Genomic DNA, 27,521 nt, shown 5'->3' with positions numbered 1-27,521 from the left:
GAATTCTTTCCTATTATTGCACCAAGAGTTATATCAAAATTGATTCTTTTGATTCTCTTTTTACATCCCTGCTTTTGCTTGTCTGAATTCTACCTCAACTATCTCATGAAGGGCTAGTATCTTATTCTCAGCAATGTCATGCTATAGTATCAATGTTTTTGTCCTCTAAGGTGCTCTTTGCTATGAGGAGCAAACAGCAAAGCTGTGTTCCAAATGATCCTATCTGTTTTGAAATTCCAGAAAATTTTAAGATATTGGAAGCTATTTTGATCTTAAATGTCCTAGCACGATTTCACTGTCAGGAGAATGTACTGTCAGATAGAATCATCCACTGGAAACAATCAGAGAGCAGCCCTTGTCTAATCACAGTCTGTCATTTTTTAAAGTGCAAAGCCTCCAGATGAATGATACTGACCTCAAGACAATAGCTGGGAAAGCAGGAGTTCAAGAAAGCCACCCCAAAGAGATTAAGCTTTCACGGTAACAGACAGCAAGAATTTTGCTTAAGAATTTGTCATGCAGAGTAGACATGACATGACAAATGCATGCGCTACAGTAGCACATAGGAGATATATCTTTGATGCCAAATAGGATTAAAAATAATAAAAGGAATTAGATCTGGAAAATCAAGGGTAAATATTCTAAGAAATAATAGTAGCAAAATTACCTTTTGAGAGAGGTATTTCATCTAACATTTTTAAGTTTCAATAAAGGTTTGGACATCTGCAGACAGAAAAATGTGCATAGTTCAGGGCAAATGAGTTCAATTGGTGAGCCAGTAATATTAACTGTTTTGATATATCTTAAGATAATCAGACACAATCTAGCCCGTCTATCTCAAATTAATAATGGAAAAATATGCTCATTGGCTGCTCATTCCTTGAGTTATTTTTCTAAAGTATTTACAAAACAAAACAAAAAAAAGCAACCAGTCCACCCCCCCAACACTATGATGTTTTACATCTATTTGAAAAGAAAAAAACAAAACAAAACAAAACAAAACACAAAGCAACAACAAAAACAAAAACAAAAAAACTACTAAGTAAAAGAAAGAAAGAAAGAAAGAAAGAAAGAAAGAAAGAAAGAAAGAAAGAAAGAAAGAAAGAAAGAAAGAAAGAAAGAAAGAAAACGCACACACACACACACACAAAAAAAAAAAAAAAAAAAAAGCACTGCATGAGCTAACCCAATAGTTTTACATATGTGCTGAATACCTAAAAGAATCAGGATTTGGGATTATATAATAGGTCTGAAAAGATAACTCTTGAAAGACACTCTGAGGTAAGAGCCATCCAAAAAAAAAAAAAAATTACAGTTAATAAAGAACTGTATTCTTTTTTGGGATTCTTTTCAGAGATGATGGATTTTAATTTGCAAATAGTGAGTCTATATCAAGCCAGCTTAAGCTAGTTCCATGCTGGTCTCTAAGGCCAACAGAGTGCAAGGCTGATATCTCACCTGCAGTTCAGGAAATGTGAGGACAAATTTCAATTCAAACCTCTGCAGGAGCAGAGAAGACTTGTTTGGAAGTTTCTGTCTTGGTGGTCTGTACATAAAAGAAAACTCCCTAAAAGAGAATAGATTTTGATTTCTCATTGCAGAAGGGGTCCTTTTAGGCAGTTTTACATTGCAGAATGTATGCTCCATGTAAGCTAACATCTACCAATAAAAAGTAAAGACTCTTCTTTCCATAAAACATGCTTCTCATTAAAATTTACAGTTTGAATATATATATATATATATATATTATTTTTTCCATTGCCACTGTTAACTGACACTGTCTGCTTTGCTCCTGCAGAAAACACCCCTTTTCCCTTCTATCTACGATAAAGCTTTTACATTAAAAGTCTTTATTTTATCAGGCAGTAAAGAGAGAGTTATTAAGGATTCACAGGGGAGATAGAAGAAAGTCATGGTAAATGTATAAAAGCTGATCATCATGCACATATAGAGATAGCATAATTACTCAAAAAAATGATGGTTTCCTGCCAGAAACAGAAACTACTCAGTAATAGGAGCATGAGAAAAATGCAGAATGCAGAACAAATCCCAGAGAAGATTTTCAGAAGCGGGAATAAACTCATACAGATTTTACATCACATTGGGGTAACTTTTAAAGATTCAGTGTTGTAAAGACAGGCTTGCAGGAGAAGAAATAAAAAGCATTCAGATTGCTTTGTGCATGTAGACATCTGCTTCTGATGAAAACACGCTTTCTAATAGACTGTGCAGGGAGGTGTGGTAACAGGTCCCTGCATATTTCTGGAGGAAAAAGAGCTCTCATTTTGTATTTGCAGAATGTTGCTGTGGTGACGTTCTGTCAGGTGCCTGGTCCTATGTAATTCTGAGTACTTCCAAACTTTGCAATGTTTTGACATTCTAAGATGGTTGAAAAATGAAAAACTGGTTTTGAAAAAATGCAGTAGAAAATATGTTTTCATTTCAAGAGTTGAAATGAATCCTTTTGTGATATTTCAAGATTTTATTAAAACCATTCACAAATATGTTTCCAAAATGCCTACCAAAAGTGTTTTTTTAACAGTCAATCAAATTCATTTGAGGAAGGGGAAATAAATGAACAGCGCACATTTTGGGTATTAAATAGTTAAATTATTTTCAGAAATTTAAAATCAAGAACTTAAAAAAAAATCAATCATATAGTAAAAATAATAATAATAATAATAATAAAATAATAATTCGATTGAGTCAAATTTATAGGACTCTTTGCCCATAAGTGATTCCTATTAAAGAGAAGTTCATGTGTTCAAACTAGTGTGATTAATTCTAAATAAACTCTACAGCGAATAGCCTACAATTTCGCCCATTGTTATGCAGTGGTAGAGGGCTCAACCCTTTAGGAAAGGATTATAGACTCATAGTCTTAAGAAAGCAAATTTTTGGTCCAGATAACCCAGTTTGTTCCAGCTACTACATTCACCCAACCAAATCTCAGGCCCATTTCTGGAAAGGGAAAAATAAAATGATGCTGTGGTGATACTCTGTCAGGTGCCTGATACCATGTCATTCAGAAGTCTTTTCAGATTTGGATTCTTATTATTGTGATCCTTCCTGATCAATGGAGTCAAATCTGGCCATTTAAGATCTGTAATACCTGAAGAGGTATTGTGGTTTTTCTGTTGTCTGTAAGTAAAAGACAAACAAACTGAGGTCCTAATCTACAGAGTCTGTTTACTGACAGAAATAAGGAGGGATAAATCTTGACCTCAATTCACAAAGGAGTAAGGCAAAAACCGTGTATTTGGTTCAGTTTTTAGTAAATCTGAATCTAAATGACTAGACTTAAAGTGGAACCTTATAGACACTGAAAATAAAATAAAAGCTACTGATCATTTTAAGGTTATCTGAATTTCTCTAAGTCCTTCCTCATTAACAGTTTTATTTCCTGTTTTTAGCAATGTGTTTTATTTTTCAGGGTTTTTGCTTGTTTATTTGTTTTGTTTCTGTTTTGTTGGTTTTTTTTTTGGTGTAAAGTTTGTCAGAGTTAAATTGGTATGCCAGTTGACATTTATGACATACAGTACAGAGCCAGTGCAACAAGTCTGGTTTTATGCTAAGTAATGCAAAGAGTAAAATTGAATAATGGGATATCTAAGATCTTAGTTTTGTACCAACACACTTCAGGAGACTGAGCAGCTAGAATTTAATTTGCTATTTGTTTGTTGCTGGCTGGGAAAGTCTGGTTTCTATCAGTTCCCTGATGAGTCTGATAAATCTTATCACATAAAGTATCTGTAATTTACTAGTGACTTTATTTTTCATTATGCTACAGATAATCTTTGTGGATTTTTTTTTTTTTTTTTGCCATTGGGTAGCATCCTCTCCCTGAGCAACCAAGAATCAAGAATACTGAAACTGTACTTTCCAACCTTATGTATCTCTCAATGGGACTTGGATAACCACCTTTTGTTCCACACTCTTCTCCATAGAATACTTATCCTAGGAGAAAAAGCATTAGTAAATGTTCTAAAAGTAAGTCTCTTATAATGTTATGACTGGAAAAATCTCATAGGATTTATATTAGAAGATGGCCTTTACTATTTTTTTTTTTGTAACATTCAATTAAAGAAAAATGACAAGTAGCCCCCAAACCATTGGAATAGCTAGTGAGTCATAGTAACCAAGGGTCTATAAATAAATCATAGAGTTCAGTGTTTGTACTGTACTATATGCTACAGGGTCTATCCAGAGCAATCATTACTCAATGAAAGAATTGCTATTTCAGTTTTTTACTATCCACTGAAGGGTACTTTTGAGAGTATTCATAGACAATACACTGCCAAAATCACTATTTGGCAGCTAGTAACAAAGCGATTGTGATTCTAAAAAAGTACAGTAACTTTCCAAGGGAGTTCATCATGCTATATTAGTGAATTCTTCATTGCAGTAATTTCAACCTGATAATACTACTAATTATTGTCTGTGGTACAGAGTGAATAGTTATTGAACAATGCACTCAACATTTCCTCTGCATCAAGTGAATTTTGGCTAGCGCTAGTATATTTAAATAATGTATTTCAGAAAGATGATCATTTTACTGTAAGAAAAAGGTTTCTAACATGATGAAACTGTATTCTTGCTACAGAATTCTATACATGGAGCCTGTCCAACATCTAAATTTCAAATTATAGATGTTAGTAGTACTTTGTATTTGTATAATATTACTGTTCTGAAAGTGACTTACAGATACTACGGGGTAATCTTCATTCGTAATATTAGTCCTGTTACACAGGTAGAGAAGATGAGATACAGTACAGATTACAACAGCACCGTCAAATCACTATGCCTAATTTTATCAGACTAAGCATTCATATTTATCCTCCTGAATCAGTGGACTTGATTCCCAAGGAGGCTGAGAGAATTCACTCCTCATTGAATTCCGTCCTTAACACATTATATGTATTAACATATTTAAACATCCAGACTTTAAAAAGTTGGCCTAATTGGCTTGAGACTCAGAAAAATGTAGTGACAGAGCTATAACTAGCCGTACCATGGCTCTTGCAGTTTTTCTGAACACTAGAAAAAAAGTTATCTACTTCTCAGTTTTAAAGTATTTCTTCTTTCCCCCCAGTTTATAAAAGTCTGTGTTGAAAATCAAGTTTTCCATGACACCAGTTTTCCCATCTATTTATTAGATTTAATTGCACAGCATTAAAAATAAATAAATAAATAATCATGTGACACCAGCAAAGAATAGATATTGAGACACTGTATTGAGACACGTGTAAATGTGTCTATCATTCCTATTGTTTACCTCCTAATGGGACAACTGTTTAGGAAAATCTTTGTCCTTTTAAATCTTAAGATTCTAAATACCAGTTTTTCAGAAACATATTACTGTACATACATGTACATATCTCGTATATCATGTACAAAATTGTCTTCTGTAATCGATAGTAACGTATCTACCTCCAGTTTCTATCAGTGACCTTGACGGAAACTTCCTGAGCATGCAGTACCTTCACTTGTTGGGTATGCTTACACTGAGGAATGAGTGATGCCAAGATGATGACATGTGGTTTGTCTGAGTGCACTGGGGTATCACAGCACAGCTGAACAATGCAGTGCCGTGGGCTTGGCTCTGCATTGAGCTTGTGAGGCAGTCCTGTGACAAGGTTGGCTAGCAACCAAGCTTGGGCTTCTCTGTACCTCACTCTACAGTGCAGTTATGTCTTTATTCTCCTGGGTTTAAAGAGGCTGAATGGCTCCCAGCTCTAGAGTATGTTTGGGCAGGGGCCTTTCTTTCTGCAGCTGTGCTGGCAAGCTTTGGTCAATGGTAATTTCTGTCAATCAACAAAAACCTTCCAGAAAGGCATCCAGACAGCCAAAAATTCCTTTCTGGCTCACTCACTGCTTGAAAGCTGCAGGTCATGAAATCCCTTTTACCTTTCCTCAGAATTTCTGTATATATATTTTTTAATTTCCATCTCCATCTGGGAAACAAGCAAACTTTAACAAAGTAGCTTTTTTTTTTTTTTTTTTCTTTCCAGAAGAATCACCTAATATTGTCCATCCAGCTCCGCTAATGAATGCATGAATTTTTGATTTCTCTGGTGACTTTATATGAGTGAAGGAGGAAATTCAAAATATTTCAGCTGGCCTGGAAGGTCTTGGGAATCCACATAACTTGTTCATGCCCTGAGTACCAATGGTACATTGAGATGGATGCAAAATTCAATTAGATTTGAAGGGCTCAGCTGGCCATCATTTTAGAAAAGTATCAAAGGCATTGGAATAAGCATATCCTATTCCTTTTGACGGCTTCTGGAAAAGCAAACAATGAGAGAGTATGAAATGTTGTCCTGGCACTTCTCATATGTCAGTGTGAGACAAGGACCCCAAGAAACCTCTTCTATGGAGTTGTTGAAGAAGAACAAAGAACTTTGCAGAAACATTGCAATCCAAAATTGAAAACTCATGTTCTTTTGTCAGAGGGAAGTTGAGAGCAACTACCATTAAAATGATATAAGGTTATGTGGGAAATGTTTAAATGTTTCACAATCCTAGAAATAAATCAGAATCCTGAGCTGGAAGAAAATTTTAGAGAGCCTTTGTATGATACTGATGCAAACAAACACCAATGTGTGTTATGTAGAACACACCTAGGTACAATATTAAGCCAAATTCCTAAAGAATATTGAAGGAAATAGCAGGAAGAGGAGAGATTAGGAATTTAGTAATTGACAGCTGAGAATGGAATGGCTGCAGCAGTAAAAAGTTCTCCAGCTGAACAAAACCAACAGTTTGTCTAACTCAGTAGATTTCTGAGAAAAAAAAAAGGCATTACCCAGGGTAAAAGGAGAGAAAGAAAATCAAACACATGGAAAGCAAGAAAGCAAGCAAGCAAGCAAACAAAATCCAAAGGAATTAGAGTGTTGTATCTATTTTTATTTGAGAGAAAAAAATAAAAAAGGAGTCGTTATACATGAAAGTTTAATTTGCAACATATGTAATCTGTAAATTATTCTTCTTGCTTTCTGTTCTAGATGGTCTATAACAACAGTCATTTTATGGGACTTTGTTGAGAAGATGAGCCAAGCTGAAATGGAGGTGCCATCATTCTTGGGACTGGTGGCTGCCATTCATTTCGAACATTAATGTTCAAAGCTTTAAACAAATTGAACTATTCCCCCAAATACTAGCTGCATATATGGTTTCTGCTGATTGAAGAGGTTTGATTTCCTGTTTTCTTGGTGGAGCTTTCAGAGCTTGTTTGTAAATAGAAGCAACCCAGGAACCTTCAGAAAAGACTGTGAATTCAGTCTGGAGCCAGAGAAGGACCTGCTGTGTGATACTTAAATGGAGAAATAGCTTTGCAGATAAACTTCTAGCTGGGAAAGTATCTTGGAGACATGGGAGGGAAGCCATATCTTGCTGTTTTCTTTCTACTGTGTATAGAAAAATGAGAGCTTGCGTATGTTTTCTAAGCATAAATTTTACCCAAAGCATCCAATTTCATATAGGTGTTTTTTGGTGGTGGTGGTGGTGTGTGTGTGTTTTTTTTTTTTTGTTTGTTTTCTTTCTAGCTGGTGAAACCTTTAGCACATATGTATTGGCAAATGCTGAATGCAGAAGGAACATCAATAACCATAACTAGTAACAAAACGTATTGTTATAGGCAACTGATGTATAATGCAAGGAGCATTTGGGGATGGAAGGTCAAACCAAGAATTTGTCTAGTTAAGTAATTCACTGTTAAAACTCATCCATGGAGTGTTATATCGGTCTCTAAGAATGCCTGCTTTACCTGTCATTCTCCCTAACTAACCTAAAATATTTCAATCTAAATTTATTCACAGTCTAATATAAAGAAAGACAAGAAAAAATTGTTCATGTAGAGGTTTAAGAAAGCATTTAAATCATATTATTTCTAGTAATATATACATATATATATATATTTTTTTTTTTTTTTGCCTTAACCACCTTACATAATTACATACTGCAAGTAAAGGTCACTGGTAGAAATTCACCAGTCTGTATACTTAGGATATGATTATATTAAATTCATATAGATTTGTATTTCTTTGGTTATTATCAAACCTTAATTGAATTAATATGAGCAGCAATCCACTGTCATGCTTCCTTAGGGAAGTTTTTCTGCCTTGTGCCTCCTGCACAAACAGGATCTCACAGCCAACATAACCTAAGCCCTCAGGACCAATTCAAACATAACACAAACTCTAACACTTAAGGGATGTACAATGCCTAACTTTCTGAAAGAAAGTGAGCTGCAGTTCAGCTTTTAAATAATGTGTTCAGATCAGACAACTGAGTAAAATTGTCACAGTTACTGGCAGTGTAGATTCTGAGGTGGTTTCCTACAGAGTAAGGTTATACTGAGGCATGACAGAAAAGCACAATCTTTGTCCCACCCCTCCATTTAATGCTGGGGTTGGAATTGAAATAATTTCATTCTCTAAGAAGAAAAAGTGAAACTCAGTCATTTTAACTTACTTCTGTCCAAGTTAAGTGAATGTAACTCAAGTGGTCTATGAATATTTATATCATCAGTTAAATATTCCATTTCCTTTGTTAGTATTTATTCATTTCAGACTACATGGGAGATACATTTTAAGAAAAATGTGAGGAAAAAAAAAAAAGTTAAACTAATATAATTAACAGAGTAAAATATCTTGGTGTGACAAAAAATTGAAATGCTATTTGCTATACAAGAGCTTTACATGCTTAATATGTCAACTCCACACCATAGGGTACAACAGGTGCCATAAAGATATTCTTCCACAGAAACCAATCCTAAAATATAATAGTTTGAAAGTTTACAGGCCAGACTGTTTGGACTTGCTGCCTGTGTGACAAGACTGTATCATTCTGCCATATACATGTAGTTTCTAGACAGCAACTTCTGGTAGTATCAGGCAGAACATCTTTTGAAAGGGAGCCAGGCTCAATGCAAACTCTTTCAGCGATGAATAAGCTACCATATCTTATCTGTTTTAAATCAAGTTATTCTAGTGATTAATAACTTTCATTCATAGACACAAGAGTCCTTTTGGTTTCCAGCCACTGAGTCTTATATTTTCTAATTAAGAGTGTAATACTAATTAACAGTCTCTACCGTCTGATATCTTCAGTCCATTTAAGGACAGAAAAATCAAATTATAACACTTTCTTGAGTAAATTCTGAAGTCTGACTTTCTCTGACTTTCTCCTCCTTCAGACTAGTAGACTTATGAGCACTTAAAGATAGTATGTATGAGAAATGTTGCTTTCCCACTCCTCCTGTCCCTCACCTACTGCTCAGTTTTGTGCCACCTCCTCCTACCTATTGGCACCATTTTTATCTGTTTTACAAGAAACCACAATCACTAATTTGGTGGAAAAAAAAAAAAAAAAAAAAGGTCAGATTTTTGTCTAATCAGCCAGTAGGAAAGCCTTAGAAAACACTATCTTCAGGTTATACAGGCTAGATGATTTTTGTGTTTTAACCAAAGCCTCCATAATGTATAATTATGCAGATGTTAGGAACGGGAATCCTATGTCTCTCACTTCAGGATACTACCTGAAGATAGCAAATAAGTTTTTCCTTGTCTGTTTTTCTTCTGCCCCACTGAACTCCAGCTGCAGCCCTGATGCAACACATATGTTGGCTTCTGCTAAGTTTTATGCATTTTATATGAACTTGACACTGCTTAAAATCAGGATTGGATCTGTGAGCAGTGATGAGTGCTCAGGATACTCCTCTCTCAATAAAGCATGCTTATCACTGGCTATTGAGTGAATATTTTGCTTTTTCTCCATTTTCCCTTAACACTTTCACAACATGCATCAAGTTAAACAGGAACAGTGAAGGGCATACTCCCTATACTGGCGCAGAAACAATATAACACAAACACAAGAGCTACCTTAGACATTCGCATTTTCACTTATTCAAAGTCCAGAATAAAAGAAGTCAGGTGTCCCTTCCACAAGTCTTTTTGCCTGGTTCAGGTATACCTGACTACTGTATGTGCTACCTTTTGTGAATGCCACTAGTAAGGATCTCACCCTTTCCATTCCATTTCCAGGGAATTCACATACCTTCCATAAATCTGTGAATTTCATTGTGGTTGCCTACAAGTTTGTTGCTGAATGTCATGGTATGTATACACGTTGTGAAAGACAGGCCACCTTCAATGATAACTATTCCATTTGTTGCTTGAGTAAGGACACAACTTATCTTTTTGAGTGCAATGACATGTTTTATTGAGGTTAAGTGCACTGTACAACTTAGTGTGACATCTTGACTTGTAGAAGGTCAAGAGGATATAAAAGAGGAGGTAAAGGTTTGGTGAAACTTTATATACAGCATAGGAATTAGGGTCACTGAAAAGAAAACTGAAATGTTCCTTCCAGCTACAACTCTTAGACTTCATGATATTTCTTTCAATTACTGCGAAGTTGGGGTACACAGTGTTCCCTGTCTTAAAGATCTTAATTTTCTGTTTAATGAGAATTAGGGAGTAATAATGGAAACAGAAATGCTTTGTGGCTTTCATCAGAAAATTTTTGTTTTTGTTTGTTTGTTTGTGTGTTTGTTTAGCAGAGTTATCTCCATTAATCCTGTCTTAAATCTAATCACATAAGCAGACAAGGAAAAACATCAGGTTTAGATTGAAGCAAGAGAACTCTAAGTAAAGAAAACAATAAAATGGTCAGCGTATACCTCTTCAAACAATCTATTGAGCTTTTCATTTAGATATTACCCTTAAAAAGCAAACATTACATGAATATTTTATATAATTTGAGAACCATAACTACAGAAAAATCTTGATGTTAAGTGAAAAGCGTTTCTAATGCAGATTCAAGAATGATATAGCATGCAATTACTGAAGTCACCAATAGCAACTGCATAGTTCAATATGCTAAAGGTATCATACTGTTATGCTGTATTCCCTCCTTTTATTTTTATGAAAGAAATCCTCCTGTATTTGAATTTGTTAGTCTCAGTGTCAGCTACAATTGAATTTATTCTTGAAAACATGACTAACCTCCCATATCCAATAATTATAGCTTTCATTAATTTTAATGTTATTTCACTGAAATAAAAATAGACCCCTCTGTACCTTGTTTAGGCTGCAATGTCCCTTCATGCATTTCACTAATGAACTTCTATGTCAGAGTCATAGCTAAATTATTTTGTGTAATTAAAAGAAAATTAATTCCTTGATGCCCACAGTCACCATTTCTCAGCCCTTCATCTTCCTGTCAGTAATAGGCTGCAACTGCTAGGAGAAAGGATGTTTTCCTTCTGGTAAAATCACTGGATCAGGACTCAGGAGACCTAGCCCTGCTGCAAACTTATCTGTATGACCTTAGGCAGGCAAGTCACTTGATAGATTTATGCCTTAGGGCTATCTCTGTTATCTGGAAATAATACCTGCCAGGTATGGTTGGGATGCATTTCCTTTATAACTAGGGGTCTGGAATATCTCAGAATGCTCCATGAAAAAAATGAATTTAAGAGTATGTCTAGAATAAGAAAGAAAGGAGTTGTGAATTAGAGAAATGCTATTAACCTACTAAAAAAAAGAGAAAAGAGAGGAAGAGAAGAGAAGAGAAGAGAAGAGAAGAGAAGAGAAGAGAAGAGAAGAGAAGAGAAGAGAAGAGAAGAGAAGAGAAGAGAAGAGAAGAGAAGAGAAGAGAAGAGAAGAGAAGAGAAGAGAAGAGAAGAGAAGAGAAGAGAAGAGAAGAGAAGAGAAGAGAAGAGAAGAGAAGAGAAGAGAAGAGAAGAGAAGAGAAGAGAAGAGAAGAGAAGAGAAGAGAAGAGAAGAGAAGAGAAGAGGCAAAGAAAAGGAAAAGAAAAGGAAAAGAAAAGGAAAAGTATAATAAAAATCCTATTTAAAAATGAATCAATTACATAATTCTGTAAAATATCAAGAAAAGAAACTAATATACTCCCAGAAATTTTGGGGAGAAAATTAAAAATAAATAAATAAATAAATAAATTAATTAATTAATTAATTAATAAAAGCTCCTCTCCAGGATCAATTAAAGACGCAAGTGTTGTTCACAACTCTTTCTTTCTCTCCGGGCCTCACATTTAATTACTGGCAGTGCTTTGTAAGTCTCCTAGGAAAATTATTCCTAGTGTTTCATTGTGACTGTGAAGGGATACCTGGAGAGGGCAGAAAAGGAGGAAGCAAACTATTAGAGTGGTACCCCCTAGAGAAATTTTGGCTTTTAGCATGCAAAGCAATTCTAGAGCAGTGATGATCATAAGGAAAGCATTAAATACCTGAATTTGATTTTGCTTCCATGGATCTAGGGGATTCAGCTAGCATCGAAAAGCAGTACACAAATATGCTATTCTCCTATATGTAGTTACAGTGATTTTTAACATGGGAGAAAAGGGATTGGAAAATCATTTATCCACTATATAATGTAACTACAGCTAAGTTAGCAAGATTCTGGCAACCATACTTTTTACAGAGCTCAGACAAGTTTAGCATTCCTGCTGAAAAGAGCTTACACTCTGTGAACAAACAGCTTGCACTACACAGTCAATGGACAGGAACAAGGAGAAAAGGCACAAATGAAAGAAAAAGCCAGAAGAATGATCTGGGATGGATCATCTGGCAACAAGAGATTGTTTTAAGTACAGTTGTGCCACAGAAATTAAAGCTTGAGAGAAGATGCTCTATGCAATGAGAAAAGGACAGAAAAAAAATATAGAGTGCTGATCTACAGCGACAAAACAGATCTATGCCATGTTGCAAACAGTGAAAATGCATTATTAAGCTCAATAGTAATTTCAGTTCTTGTATTTCTCAGCTTTCCTCACCTAAGTTCTCTTCTTTTTTCCCTATCCCTGCTACTGGGCACATTGCCTGCCTGGCAGACCTCTCTTTTCTAATCCCATACCCTTCAAAAATCCCCACAACCCACAGGAAACAGCTCAGCCACTAAAGACACTGTGTAAACAAAAACCACTAACATACCCCTAAATAAACTATAAACAATTCCAAGGACACAAAATAAATCCCTAAATTCAGCAATGACCTACATCCAGCAGAAGATGCCAACACTGAACTCACCACCCCATAATAAGGAGAAGGGTTCTATGCTACCCCAGTACAAAACAAAGACCTAGAAAAAAATACAAAATAATTGTTAATTAATTCCTGCTTGGTTATTCTCCAAGGACTATGGCTTGAAAAGACATTGCTGTTCTCAGCTACAGGAACAATCTATTTTTATTTTAGTTCATTTTTCCTAGCATAGAATGATAACTAACCCCATTCCCCTCTCCCCAGGCATATTATCCATGCATAACTGTACATTGATTTATATACGCCATGTACGATCTGTGGTGTTCTGGTAATATATATTATACCTATAATCTATATATGTGCTATACCCATCACTATGTAGATGGACAAGTCTCTCTTGTGTTACACTCATCCCCATGTGCCAAACAGTCAATGCTCAGTGGAACAGGCCCCTATAAATAACACTATGCCACCTACCAGGGATACAGCAAGACACCTATACATGGATGGATCAGAACAATTATACTACAGACTTCCTCCACAATATGGATGTGCTCTACGTAATAGGTGGGTTTATTAACCATACTTCTCACAAGAAATCAGCAACCTGCTGCATATAAGATCTGGTATGTCTAGCTTCAGGACTTCTTGGATCAGGGGGTAGAAAAAGGCAGGAAAAGGAAAATCAAACACAGTGAAAGTGTACTTGTCAGACAGTGGAAGACTTGGAAGACTGACTTCATTGATCATTGAGAGAAGGTAAGAAAAACACAAAAACACAAAGGAAAGTCATGTTCTGAGGCAGTGAATGCATGGGACAACAGCCTTGTCTGTCTGATAAGTCTAGGCTTACCCACAAAACTCATTTGTGTATATGTAGTTACGAAAACAGTTTAAAAATCTAAAGTTTCCAGTCCAAATGCATGGAAATTTATAAAATATACAGCTAACAGAAACTATTTGAATAATTGCAGTATTTTTGTTTTTGAATGGGATTAAAGCCATATACTTGGATAACCTGTGTCTTTCTCACAGTAATAATGTTCAAAACACCTCCCTGAGCCCCTTGTCTGCTGACACAAACTGCAGTCAGGTATAGAAGTATTAATGCTATTAGTACTGGTGAGACTTACTATGAAATCTTGCATGTAGTCACTAAGGCTCAGTGCAGGTGATTCAAATGAGATGTGAAAAAGTCCATTAAAATGACCAAGATGATGTAGAATTTATTAAACATGGAAAAAAAAAAAAAAAAAAAAAAAAGCTTCTTCTGCCTAGGAGAAGAAAAGGCAACAAAACCAAGGCTGGCTGAGAATATTATTGTTATAAATACATTAGGGGAATAAGCAGCAGAGAGTTCAGACAAAAGAAGGAATTGCTTAAAATTTGCAAAATAACATTTTATGTTAAAGAGCAATGCTTGCACAAGTACAAATGGATAAAACCTAGTTGTGACTCAGTTTAGCCTACAACTTAGGATATTTTGAAACACAGAAGAATAAGATTCTGAAACCATGTTTTAACAGGAGTATTGGACAAAAATAAATAAATAAAAATCTCTAATCAGAGCTTCTTATGATTAGTAAGATATGATTACATGAAACAAATTATAATACTTGAGTAGGCATTATGATCCTCTTGTTTCTATCTGAGATCTTTCAGATATGTAGCCAAAGGCAGCTCCTAAATTACAGAATAAGCATTTATTTTAGTAACATTCATAACATTCTTCACAAATATATTTCAAAATTAAAGGTACTACTATTACTTCTCTAACTTTTGTTCTGGAGAAGTAAATTTGTTATAAGAACACAGCAGTATACATTAACACCTGTATACATACGGGAGATACAGAATTCTCACACGTTTACCTTTCTCTTCCTTATCCCACATGGGGAGAGGGAGAGTTGTGTGGTACACAACCACAACTGCTGGCTGTGTTAAACCACAAAATCATGATGGATGTTAATCTCTCTGTTCATTGCATGGCAGTGGCGTAAACCCTTCAGTTATACCCAAAGTGACCAGGCTTAACTAAAACTTAGAGATGACTCCTCTGATTGAAACCATTAGCAACATCCTGTGAATCGTTGCTAGTCCAGATGGAGCTTGCTGTGATCCCACTGTTGCAGTCAATTTTTTTCTATTACTGAAAATACATCAATATCGGGTAGTATCTGGAATACAGAATACAAAGAATGACAATGACTGAGGATCTGGCTGCTCTTTGTAGTCCTGCAAGTCATAACCCAAAAATTCTTTTCCTGTTGGTCCTCCTCTTTACAAGATTGCCATCTTGGAAACATGTCCAATTAGGACAGACTATCATGAGTCTGTTTATTTATGTATATATTATACATATAATTATACATTATATATACATTACATACACTATACATTATATATAATATGTATATGCACATATATATACATTATCTATACATTATACGTGTGTATACATTATATACTTCATATATGATATAATGATATATACATCATATATGATATGATACATGTCAGTTTTCTTATATCTTCTCTTGTGCTTTGCTTATTCTTTCCATATTAATTAGCCCTCATGTCTTTAATCTCTCTTTATATGGAAACTCCCATCAAAGGCTTCTACAGAGAACCAGATTTGGTTTTAGAAAAGAAAACTTCTGTTAAACTAATCGAGAATCTCTTTGAGGAAAACGGAACAAACCTATCAAGATAAAGGGGGACAGCATAAAAAATTAAAAGTAAGCTTTCTTTTCTTTGCATACTGAAAATACCTCAGGCTAAGAGCTTATTGAACAGGGCACATATATTATTATCTCCTTCTCAAGGGACTTGCTACCACAGGCTTTTTATCCTCACTATTAGTTATGTTGGCAGGTGTTCCTCGCAGCTCAGAGCTTGGCCATTTGGAAATCATGATTTAAGTTATATCTGAATCTCAGTATCCTGACAGGTGCAATTTAATGTCATTCTGTGCTACACAAAAATGTATTTCTTAAATGCAACACATTGGGCTGCTACTTTTCCTGGCATAGAGCAGAACTTTACCGAACACTGCCATTTGATCTCAGTACATCACTTGTAGCTCAGCTGACTGATTGTTGCTAATGTTCATTTGCTTCTTGTGAACCTGTCTCTGCTATTATATGACTATGGTTTAATATCAATAATAAATTAAATCTGCACTTTTAATTTTTGCAAGCTTACCGCTGATCTCTCAGAGTCACATTTTTCATTCCCCGGAATCTGAATGCTTGGATGTAAAGAAAGTGGTGTCCTGCATATTGAAATTCATCAGAACACATTGTGCTATATTGTGTCATACAGAACGTTGGTAGACATTAACAATATCTTTTCCATAAGAATTCCAAATTACTTGTGTACCATATGACCTTTTTGTCAAGCATGGAAAAGGACAATGGTCAACAAACTCCTGCTCCTGCTAAAAAGTAATTAAGTGACCCCAATGGGAACCTCCCACAGGAGTCTGGGAAAATGCATCATCTCACCTGGGCATTCCAAAATGAACATGACTTCTCCACATGGGGCCATGTCTTTAGTTAAAGGAGCTGAAGCAACCACAGTTTTGTAGAGGGCAAGGGAAACATCAAGGCAATTTGGAAAACCAAAATAACCGAGAGAAAGGAACATTTTCACTCCTGGGCTTTGTTCATTGTCAGCCTGTCCTCTTCCTACAGCTGTCAGTATGTTGGCAGAATGCCCTTCTCCTTCCTGGGCTATTCACCACTCACAGTTTGTTGCCCAGCCTCAGAGAAATCCAACTGTTTGGCACAGTCATTTGCTGTTTTTCCTAAGTGATGTATAGTTTCTTGGGACTCTATTAGCAGCATGATCTGAAGCACTGGTGAGTAAGGAGCACCAGACTTCCTGTCTGAGGCTGCTGTTCTGGGGAACTTCAGCCTCAACAGCTGTTGGATTTGCCCCTTATTCTTGATTGCTGTTCTGAGCCATATGGAGGCATGCTTCTTGTCCTCTTTCAACTTTTCTGGCTACCCGTCTCAATAAGCTCTTCAGTGAGTCAGCTTTTGCTTAGGACTCCCACATCAGAAAATTGGCAGACCTCCTGTCCTAAGAATACTGTACATAAGTTTATTGTCGATCCATTGCCAGTCAGGAATACAAATGAGGTGTTGAACCCAACTTAACAGTGTAGGCTTCTTTTCTAAGTCATATTGGTCCAAAGTGTTAGCTCATGTGCATGCAAATAATGAATGATGCTGCAGGGATTGTCTCTCTTTGTGTGTCAATGCATGCTGGCAGCACATCCCTTCCCTCAGAGGGATGTCTGTCTATCTGAAGTTCTCGGGTCCTATAATACTGCCCCTCTCTCTGTTCCCCAACAGATGTCACAATTGGATCTCGCCTTCAGGCTTACACCTGGGGTTGAGACATTTCCAAATTACATGAACAGGCCACTAGTACATCACAAAATAATACAAAAATTTAACATAGCCATCTTCTGTGTTTATGTGCATATAAAGTGGAATATGGAAGGTCAATATGGAAGGTCTATATGTATAATAGATGAACAAATACACTTCTAGTTTATCTTCTTTTAGATACAATTTTAGAATATATTTCCTAAGGACAATCAAGCTAATTTTGAAACAGCCACAGTATGTTATAAAAACAAGCATCTCGGTGGTATTTTGATGGAAACATTTCACGTTTCGAAGTTAGAGATTTTCTCAAAAGTTGGTACACAACACTACAAAGTGTTGACTGGCTGGTAAATGAGATTTGCCAAATCAATTATGACATTGATTTATCTACATGTGTAACTAACCTCCTGCCATAGCCAGGAAAAGCACTTCCTCAAAGGGATATGCACCAATCTAATAAACTTGTAGCTATTTATGTTTTTTGTTTTGTTTTGTTTTGTTTGGGGGGGGGGGGGGTATGTTGTCAATCAGAAATAAATATACACATGTCTTACCCAAACTTATCGGATGTTAATTATTTTCCCATGGAAAAAATCTGGATGTTTTACTCTCCTGTGAAAAGAATATTTTTAGAAGCCTACCTTGACAAAGTCTGCAAAAAGTTTGGAATGGATCTGGGAAATAAACCTGTCAAAAATTGCACTCTTTTTCCAAAAATTGCATTGATTTGTACACTATATCAGACTTGTGCCTACATGTCTTATGTCCCTGTATAAGCTTAACGTGACCTAAGTAGGATTTGGGTACAACTTCATTACACTCTTCCTTGAGAGAAGTGCAAAAACTTAAGAAATATGTAAACCCACGTGCATAACCTCTCTTACAATAGTAATCAGAGATGACTCTTCTGGGAAGCTTGTGAAGATTATTTCCATGCAGTGGAGAAATGGAGAATGTCAGAGAATCTGTGTATCAGAGTCTTTGGGGACTGTTTGTTACTGGGATGATGCACCGCTCATGACTCAGCTCTCACAGCTAAGAGTTTGGTTTACTCTAGATGTACAATAGAAATGAAGGGATATGAAAAAAGTACTCTAGATTATACAACCAGGGGAATGGCGGAATGGGGAGGGAGAAGAAAGAGAGAGAGAAAGAGAGAACGAGAGAGAGAACGAGAGAGAGAGAGAGAATGAGAGAGAGAGAGAGAGAGAAAGAGAAAGAGAATTATATAATATATATATATTTATATATATATATCATATAATTCAATATATATATATATAAACATTTTATTTTATGAAAAATGTAGAGATGTTTTGTTGTTGTTGTTGTTGTTGTTGTTGTTTTCCCTAAATAGGGTGTTCATTTTCTGAGCAGAATGGAAGCCACATGTCTGTGCCTCTTCACTTGAGATGCAGGCAAAGCTCTTCTCCCAAGAGAGGGAACGGAGCAGGATAATCTCAATGTGGCAGAAAGAAAAGGGACAAGAAACAGAATTTACTTCTGTTTAAAAGAATAAGCAGCAGAACTGGGTATTTTATGGTAAAGGAAAATCTTGTGCCCTAGGCTGTTTATAGGAAAGTATGACTACATCCTGCCTGTAATGGAAAGTTTCTTGTAAACTGTCATGAAGTTTTACTTGAACTTTATCTGAGCCATTCTTGATTTTCACCAGCATTACCTTATCCTTAGAGGAACTTGTCCATAGATTTTTCTCAATACTCAAAGATTTTATTGATGCAGAATTTCCATGAACTTGTGTATACATGCACATACTAGAAGAAGACAAAGAGGATGAGACAGGTCAAGTTGATATAACTGACGATTACCAGCCCTTGCTATTCATAGAACCACAAGAGTCTAGGATATTTTCAAGCTGAATGTGTTACTGTGAGCAAGGTTTGACCATGTCACAGTTACAACTCATTGTACTTGAGATAATGGTCTCTGGGGTGAAAAGAGAGAAATATTCTCTTTCTACATGGCCACAATATCCTCCATTTAATAGCTACTTAAAACCTACCAGTGTTACAATACTAGTGAATCAGTTAACAGTAGACAGACATGCTGTATGCTGTGAATTCTGCTTATTACATTAATCAGAACTGCCTCATTGTCAGTTTGGGATTGCTCACGTTTGTTGTTGTGTACACTGGTTATCCCATTTTTATTTTAATCAAGGATCACAACCTGCTTAAAGCATGTTTTCTTTATGACGCATGTATACAGCACCTATCAGAATGAGTCCCCAACTCCTGGCTGGGAAGTACAAGACACTACAACAGAGCACTTAATAAAGACATTGCTAGCAATGAAAACAAACACAACAAAATCAGCAAGAACAATCATTTGTTATTTCACAACAAAAATGAACAGTGTCAATGGTCATGTTATTGTCATTACTACCACTCGTCTGTATTCTACAGTTTTTCTCAGTCTGATTTCTGGAAACAAATGGAGACTTGGAGATTCAGAGCTGTGCTTTGCTTGAATGCACTCCTTTGTATGTAAAAATGTAAAAAGTGAGAGGTTGAGATAGACTATACACCAGATCTATTACTGTTGAAAATTGTCAATATTCACTTCCATGTCAGCGAAGTGACTGAAAGTCTTACAAAGAGCTTAGTTAGTTCCCTTCCTGCTATATTTTTTTTCCAGGACTGATGATTTGCTGTTGTGTCTAAGATTAGCTTTATAAGGGAATAAATAGAAATATGGCTAAGCATAACACCTTGCAAGTGACTAAAAACACACCCACAAATTAGGAAATCGAATTGCCCCATAAAAGGGATGAACTAAAAAAGGAACCCACTTTCCAGAAAGGAGCTGCTTAAACCCATCTGCAGGAAATGTCAAGGAGTGGATGAGTTAATGCTTAGTTCCAGAAGAGAAGGATGTGCTTCCCTCTGCTTGGGATCTGCAGCTGGAAACCCTTTCCTAGAGCTGATCATCCTACATACTCATTACTATTATTATTATTATTATTATTATTATTATTATTATTATTAATAATAATAATAATAATTATTATTATTATTTATATATTATATATAATATATTATATAATAATATATAAATATAATATATTTATATATATAATAATAATAATAATTATTATTATTATTATTAATAATAATAATAATAATAATAATAATAATATAAAGAAACTGTGGCAATGCTTCTCCCTTCAGAAAATGTTCAACTGTTGGAATACTGACACATGAGCAGATCAGTTTAAATTGCGTAATCTAATCTAATTTTAATCTTGACCTGTGCAAATGTACAAAGTACTGGTATCCATGGAAAGGCCTCTTGCTTTTCAAGAGAGGAAGTCTTTATTCATGCCTGCTGAGGTGTTTTTAATATGCAAAAATAAATTCTGGTGAAAGCATAGTGAAGCTGAGAACAACCTTATAGCCTGTATTTCAGCACTCCTTTGGGAGACTCAAGTTTGAAGCAACACTGCAACCTCCACTTAAAATTTTGGAAAAAACAGAACACTTCTAAGTCAAAGGTATTAAAATTTGTCCTTTCTGCATTGCTGCACTGAAGGCATCACTATTTTCTTCTTCCTGCTTTGGTATGACTAGGGCACTTGCTGGGAGTTTCAAATGAAATACATGTACACTAAAAAATGTCCTACTTGTGCATTTGGCTTATATACAGGACTGAGAGACCCTGAGATACTAACCAGTGTCCCAGTTTCCCAGTTTATTTAGTGATGTCTGGATATAGCCAATGAAATCTAAGCATTTGGACTGAGGCTCACAAAGGTTTCTAAGGTCCTGAATCTGAAGCACTCACCATTTCTATTACTCTCAGTTAGGGACTGACAATTAATTAAAAGCTGGCAGGCTAAATCCCTTTGGGGATCAGCTTTCTAGCAGCTACAGACTTTTACAGGCTTAGGCACTGGCTGAGTAAGGTCTTATAAATGCTACTGGCACCTAAATTTTAGAAAGCCTTTGGTGTTTGAAGTAAAGAGCTTAATTCAGTCTTGTCAATCTAGCTCCTTCTGTCTATCTTTAATCTCATTTCATCCTGTCAGAGCTGAAGTTTTCTCAAGGATAGATTTACCTTTATGCTCAGTCCACATTTTCTGGTAATAGCTATTTGGTGTTTGAGAACATACAACTGATACCAAGTGTTGTGATATTTGTTGTAACTAAGATTCTTTGGATGATATACTTTGAAAAATATTACTGTTTTACTGACTATTGCATTATTGTTAATTATAGTCAACGTGTCTTTGTTACCAGACAAACATGGCAGGTGACTACAAGGTATATACTGAACTAGGAATATTGGCCATCTGTACAGAGTAAGACACTGTCACCTGGAAGATAAGGTTTCTAAAATAGTTTGAGCAACTACAGATTAGTAGCAGAGCATGAACCTGCATGCAACATGGGCAGAAAAAGTTAATGTTCAGACTGGGATTTGAGGAATGATTTCATTTCTGTGTGATGTGCTGCTGGGACTCACTCAAGAAATCTATACGTATAGTTCTGTTGCAACTGCTGAAATTGACTTCAAAAATATGTACATGGCTTCATTGTATTTTTTTTTTTAAAGAAAAACAATACTAAAACTTCTGAAAGCATACAGAAAAGAGCTGTTAGAATTATTCAAGAACTAAAGAAAATGCCTTACCAAGATACATAAAGGAGTCATTTTTGCATATATACAGAGAGAGAGAGAGTGAAAGGTAACTTAATTATGGTTTGTTAGTATCTCCACAGGGAGAAAATACTGTGTTTAATTGAATCTTTAATCTATTGAAGAAAGATATAATATCCCTTAATATATATGGCAAGCATTTCACCCACCAGTGAAACACATCTACTTCTGAAAGTAGGTAAGTTAGCAGTGTTCATGAGCAATAGAGAATAATCAAGAGTAGTAATAAAGCAGAATGTTATGGGCAATTGAAACTACAGGAGTAATTTTGCTAGGGAGAATAAAATTTTTCCAAATGGATTTTCTCAGAACACAAGGCCTCAAATTCCTATTCTTTGTAAGTCACTTTATAAAGTGTCACAGCTTCTTTAATGACCAAAGTGGTCAGGACTTCCATTTTCTGCTCCACCCTAAACATATTCTTGCAAGTGATGTGTCACAATGAGAAAACAGAACTGTATCTTTTTTCTCACTTGGGTTTATCGCAAGCTGTGCTCAGCTCCCAAGGCACCCATATTGTGTTCATACAACTGTGTAGCCACATCAGTAATGACTTCTCATGGCTGTGACAGGTTTTGCACAGATAAAACTATTCCCAGTGGTACATTGCATCTCACTATGTATGAACACCATGTCATCAGATGCTCTTGGGGTGTGAAAAAAAAATATGAGTAGCTGCTCATAACTGTCATTTGTTGGAACAAAGACTAAGGTGACAACTGATATAGTGGCCTGTGTTAATTTGACAATGTTCAATTGAAACTGAGACCAGAGCATTTATCTGTTATCTAAGCCAAACTCCTGATACAGATGAATAAGTAGGGCATTCATTGTTTTTGTGCCACTTTGTCTCCTAAGCATTGCAAGGACATAAGAGCAGGTACTATTTTACATCCACTTTCTGCCTCAAGTAATGTTCTGAGTTTGACTCCAACTATTTGGAAAGCAGACACTTTGCTTTTCTAATAGAAAATAATTTTGTGATGAAGTTTAGAAAGTGACAAAAAGTCTTGATGCCTACACACACTGCTTGCTATCACTGAATTAAAGCACAGTCCCTGGGGAGAGGAGAATGTGGAGCAAATGGCAATACAGACTAAATCGTGACAGACAGAGAAGACAAGCTAAAGTTTATAGAGATGTAGAATAAAAAAGGAAAACAAACACTGCCAAAGAAAGTCTTTATCTTTCTGTCTATCTATCTCAGACTGATGTGGAAGTGATGCCCTTCCCATTCTCAGCTCCTGTTTCTAGCAAAAGTACTAGTACGAAAATCGGTACTATAAGCCAAGTAATTCTCCTACTCTCCTTGTAGACAAAAAAAAAATCTGAAAAGAAATTTAAAAACTTCTCTACCCTGAAGCTCCATAGTTGATGTGTACACGGAAAATTTATGCTAAGCTTTCTCTAAGTCATGCGAACTCTTAGTATCTCTCCATCTTCACTTTCAATAAAGCAAATCTTTGATATCACCACTACCATCTTTTCAAAGTCTTAGTATCATGATAAATTCATGAAATAAAATTAGAAGCACTTTGAGACCGTTCCATTTACCATTTAGGTTTTTTTCAATTTTAAGTTCAAAGATTTTAATATTTTTTTTCTTTTTCAGTTATGATGACTAGAAGTTGTAAAAATATACTTCAAGAAAAACTGAGGATTTGCAGACAGCATGACTCTCAAGGTTGGGGCTCTTGAAAACTCACAACAGTTATGAAACACAGAATGAAGTCATAAGGCTTGCCAGCACAGAATGAGTAAAGTAAGAAAATAATCTTCATAAATTTGTGTCCCAGATACCTAGCATATCTGCTAACTTTTGCTTGTAGACTCTGTTAACAATCAGAAATTTTACTTATGTATTTGAAATAACATATTTCTGATTTGTTTATCTGAAGGTTTATACAAGAATTTTTTCTCATCAAAGGAGCCTTGACTTGGAAACTCAATTTGGACAAGAAATAAGCATTAAAGTTGCATAAGAAAATCACATCAGGAAAAACTGACATTCAGTGAAAAAAGCTTTGGTGATGGAGAGAAAAAATCTACCTTCATCTCTCTGGATTTTTTGAGCTATGTTTTTTGTTTCTTTGTTTGTTTGTTCCTTTACTCTAATTTTTTTTTTTTTTTTTCTGTTTTTGGCCAAACTCTTCTTGCCTTCTCATTTAATTCAGCTGTTTTATTGTTTGCTTGTTTTTAGTATCCCTATATTTCAGCAAACTGTATCCCACAATGTTATTAACTTAGTATGTTTATATGCTATCTTCTCTACTCATTATCAAGAACTAATCACACACTAGTCATTGTTTTTGTTTCTAAGTTATTACAAGGAATAGTTATGAAGTTTTATGTCATAAAATTTTTATATACCTAGGCTCATAAACCGATGCAAATCTTTGTTTATCTTACAGTGAGCAATATATGCATTCAAATTCTATAAACAGGTTTATTTACACTTCAGAGGATCTGAAAAGAAAGAAACATTTATTTGGCAGAAGTCCTGTTTTAAGATGGGTTTTATTTTCTTCCACTGTCTGAACATCACAGAGTTTGGTGCAATACCTTTACTATTTGAGTAGTTCGTGGCAGCATCTTATACACCTCTCAAAAAGCTTACTAAATGGAGGAAATACAGATACCACTGCAAAGCCAAATCAGAGTGAAATGTCATTGGAGTTTTCATACTGAAGATAGAAAATGTTGGTTTTAGGCATAATATTTATTCCCTACAATTCACTTTCTAAATATGATCATTTTCTTGATCATTGCATTTCAATAGTATAAATTGAATTTATTTCTACCTTGAAGAGTCATAATGAGACTGCTGGCAAACTCCAGGCATTTATATTTCCCATAGAACAACAATCCCAAGACAGGGTTACTACTCCTCTCCTACAGTGTTAGTCAACTCAATGTAAATAGAAGCTCTCAATTCAACAGGGCTACTCCACTATTTTGCGATGGATCATTTGGTTTCTGACCACATGAGACTGTTCTCAGGAAAAGCAATCTCTAATTACATGGATCAGAATGGGCTTATGCCAGGAAATAGCCTGTGCCTCAAAAATGACTCAAATAACAGCTTTCCTTATGTCGCGTTAAAGGGGTGTAGCTGATTAACCATCACGGGCCCGTTTGGATTCAGAGTACTGAACCAGTCGGACATTCACCAAAACTGGGGGTCCGTTCGGACAATCACCAAAAACGTAATAACCGCCTGGGGGTCCACTCAGACATTCACCAAAAACGTATTAACCACCTGGGGGTCCGTTCAGACATTCACCAACAATGCATTAACCGTCTGGGGGTCTGGTTAGATTCAGAACACTGAATTATCACGGATAATCACCCTCACCCAAGTCGCATTAATGAAAGCTATCACAATGCAATCAAGTATGGTTTATTACAGCAACAGATAATCAGGTTCTTTTGGATTGCCGGTGATAGTGACTGTCTGCAAAAGCAAGCTAGTATGCATGAAATACACGGGTGTTATAGGTGTCACAGATGTTACAGATGTTACAGATGTTACAGATGTTACAGATGTTACAGATGTTACAGATGTTACAGATGTTATAGGTGTTATAGGTGTTATAGGTGTTATAGGTGTTATAGGTGTTACAGGTGTTCTAGGTGTTACAGGTGCGCAGCCTAGAAATAAACGCGTTAAAAGGATCAAAGACTCTATAGAGATTTATGAGCAAATATTCAGATCTCACCCAAAGGCGTCCCAATGGGGGGGGAAGAGAGGCTCAGCCCGTCGACTGATCCCAGGAGTCAGGAGGTCCTAAGGATGTTGTATGTCCTCGGGATGGTATCTCCCCTGACGATGGTATCTTCCCTAACATCCCCTCTCTCTTGGGCCAATTTATATTATTTTCTATCTTTTAGGTGGAGCTTGAGTGACTCTAGTCAAGCATATCTTAGTTATGATTGGTGTAAAGTTTTCCCGTCTCCGTTTAAAGTAATAGGCTCCGAGAAATTCAGAGCGCATGCTCAGTGAGGGGTGGTCGCACCTTGGAGGCGGGTAGCTTTTGGGATGGAGGTGTGTTTTGGTATTATAATGATATTATAATGAGCAAAAAGAACACTAGGGTACAGCATTTGTCAAAACATGACGGGTCTTTGGCTTAGGGTGGCAAAAAGTGCAGCTTTGTGCACAAGAACAATCGAGGTCCCACCTGATCACAGAGCCTAGCCGTGGTGTCTCCACTCCACTCCACGCTCCGTGGTGTTCCTTAGAGCTAGCACACCAAGTTTCCACAGCGCGATAGCATCTAAGGTTGGGAGCCTAGGGAACGCTCAGATAATGCAGTTATGCCCTACCCTGAAAGCCTCTTCAATGCTGTACCTTTTCCTTAAAAGTGTGAATGTTAGTTTTATTCTCCTAGTTACTTCAGGCATTTACACCACACCTTATCACTTTCAAATCCTCGTATTTTTGAATTTATTATTTTTTTATCCTAGAGAAAGGTACAACTGAACATTAGAATGGGAAGGAAATTGTAATATATGTATATTTGTGAACTAGTTTCTTCATAGAAGATGCTTCCTCTCTTCTATCCATGTCCAAGTGAAGGTGCTCATCACCCAGTACTGACAGGAAAATGGGACTTTCACAACTACTAGTGCTCTCCCAGTGTGATGTAGGTGGATTCAGGAAAGTAAAATTTACTTTTTCTGCCTCTGAGTATTTGCTCATTTCATATTATGATGCTATAATGTCTGCAAAGTTCAAGAAGATTTGTAAAGCTGTTTTCTCAGGCATTATTTTTCAAAATCATTGTGAATGTTTCTTCAGCTGCCACAAATTTTTGAGAGATATGAGCACACAAAGGGCACAGGACAGTTAAGCTTAAGAACTAGAGATCACAGAAAATATATAGTTTATTTTGAGTAGCTAGGATAAAGCAATTTCAAAATACAGGGGCTTTATTTTGTTGGTATGAAGCCAGCTGCTACAGCTTGTCTACATTTATAATTTTATTAATAATAAAATTTTATTAATAATAAAATTAAATATGTACATGTTACGTGGGAAAATGTATTCTGGAAACTCTGCTGACTTAAGTTCAGGTTGCTTTGTTCCACCCTGCAGGTGAAGGAGGCCATGCTGGCTGAAACCTGATAAAATAGTTTATCACATAATTCTGCACTCCACAAATGCTACACTCTACAAAGGTAAAAAATCCTGATACCCTAGACTGTTTTAGACAGTTTTTAAAAATGTCATTGTTGCTAGCTTTTTATATGCCTCTTCTTTTAAAGCCTTGCTTATTTATGTATCTAGATGTACTCAGGACTATGGTAGAGGGAGCCCAATAATCCTCTAAAATTACCTAAATGGCTATTGTACATTTAAAATGTTGTAGTTTTAAGTATGGTGTTGTAAGCTCTTCTGAGATGAAAGTTGATCTTTCTGGGAAATTAT

At 35.9% G+C, this 27,521-nt stretch overlaps 1 long non-coding RNA gene across 2 annotated transcripts in view; it reads left to right on the top strand.

Moving 5' to 3' along the window:
* The window catches only part of LOC119716614 (uncharacterized), a 130,477-nt gene extending 105,325 nt beyond the window's left edge, over positions 1–25,152 (top strand). The window contains exons 2-3 of one of the 2 annotated variants that reach the window (XR_005264942.2): positions 23,703–23,852; positions 23,989–25,152. This is a non-coding gene — a long non-coding RNA (uncharacterized lncRNA). The remainder of the gene's footprint in view (positions 1–23,702; positions 23,853–23,988) is intronic. The other variant, XR_011808542.1, reaches the window with a different exon arrangement.
* Positions 25,153–27,521: the final 2,369 nt, after the last annotated feature.

The sequence above is a fragment of the Anas platyrhynchos genome, chromosome 3 (assembly GCF_047663525.1).
Source record: "Anas platyrhynchos isolate ZD024472 breed Pekin duck chromosome 3, IASCAAS_PekinDuck_T2T, whole genome shotgun sequence".
Lineage (NCBI taxonomy): Eukaryota > Metazoa > Chordata > Aves > Anseriformes > Anatidae > Anas > Anas platyrhynchos.
The sequence above is the reverse complement of the archived record's forward strand: the minus strand, read 5'-3'. Positions and strand labels throughout refer to the sequence as shown.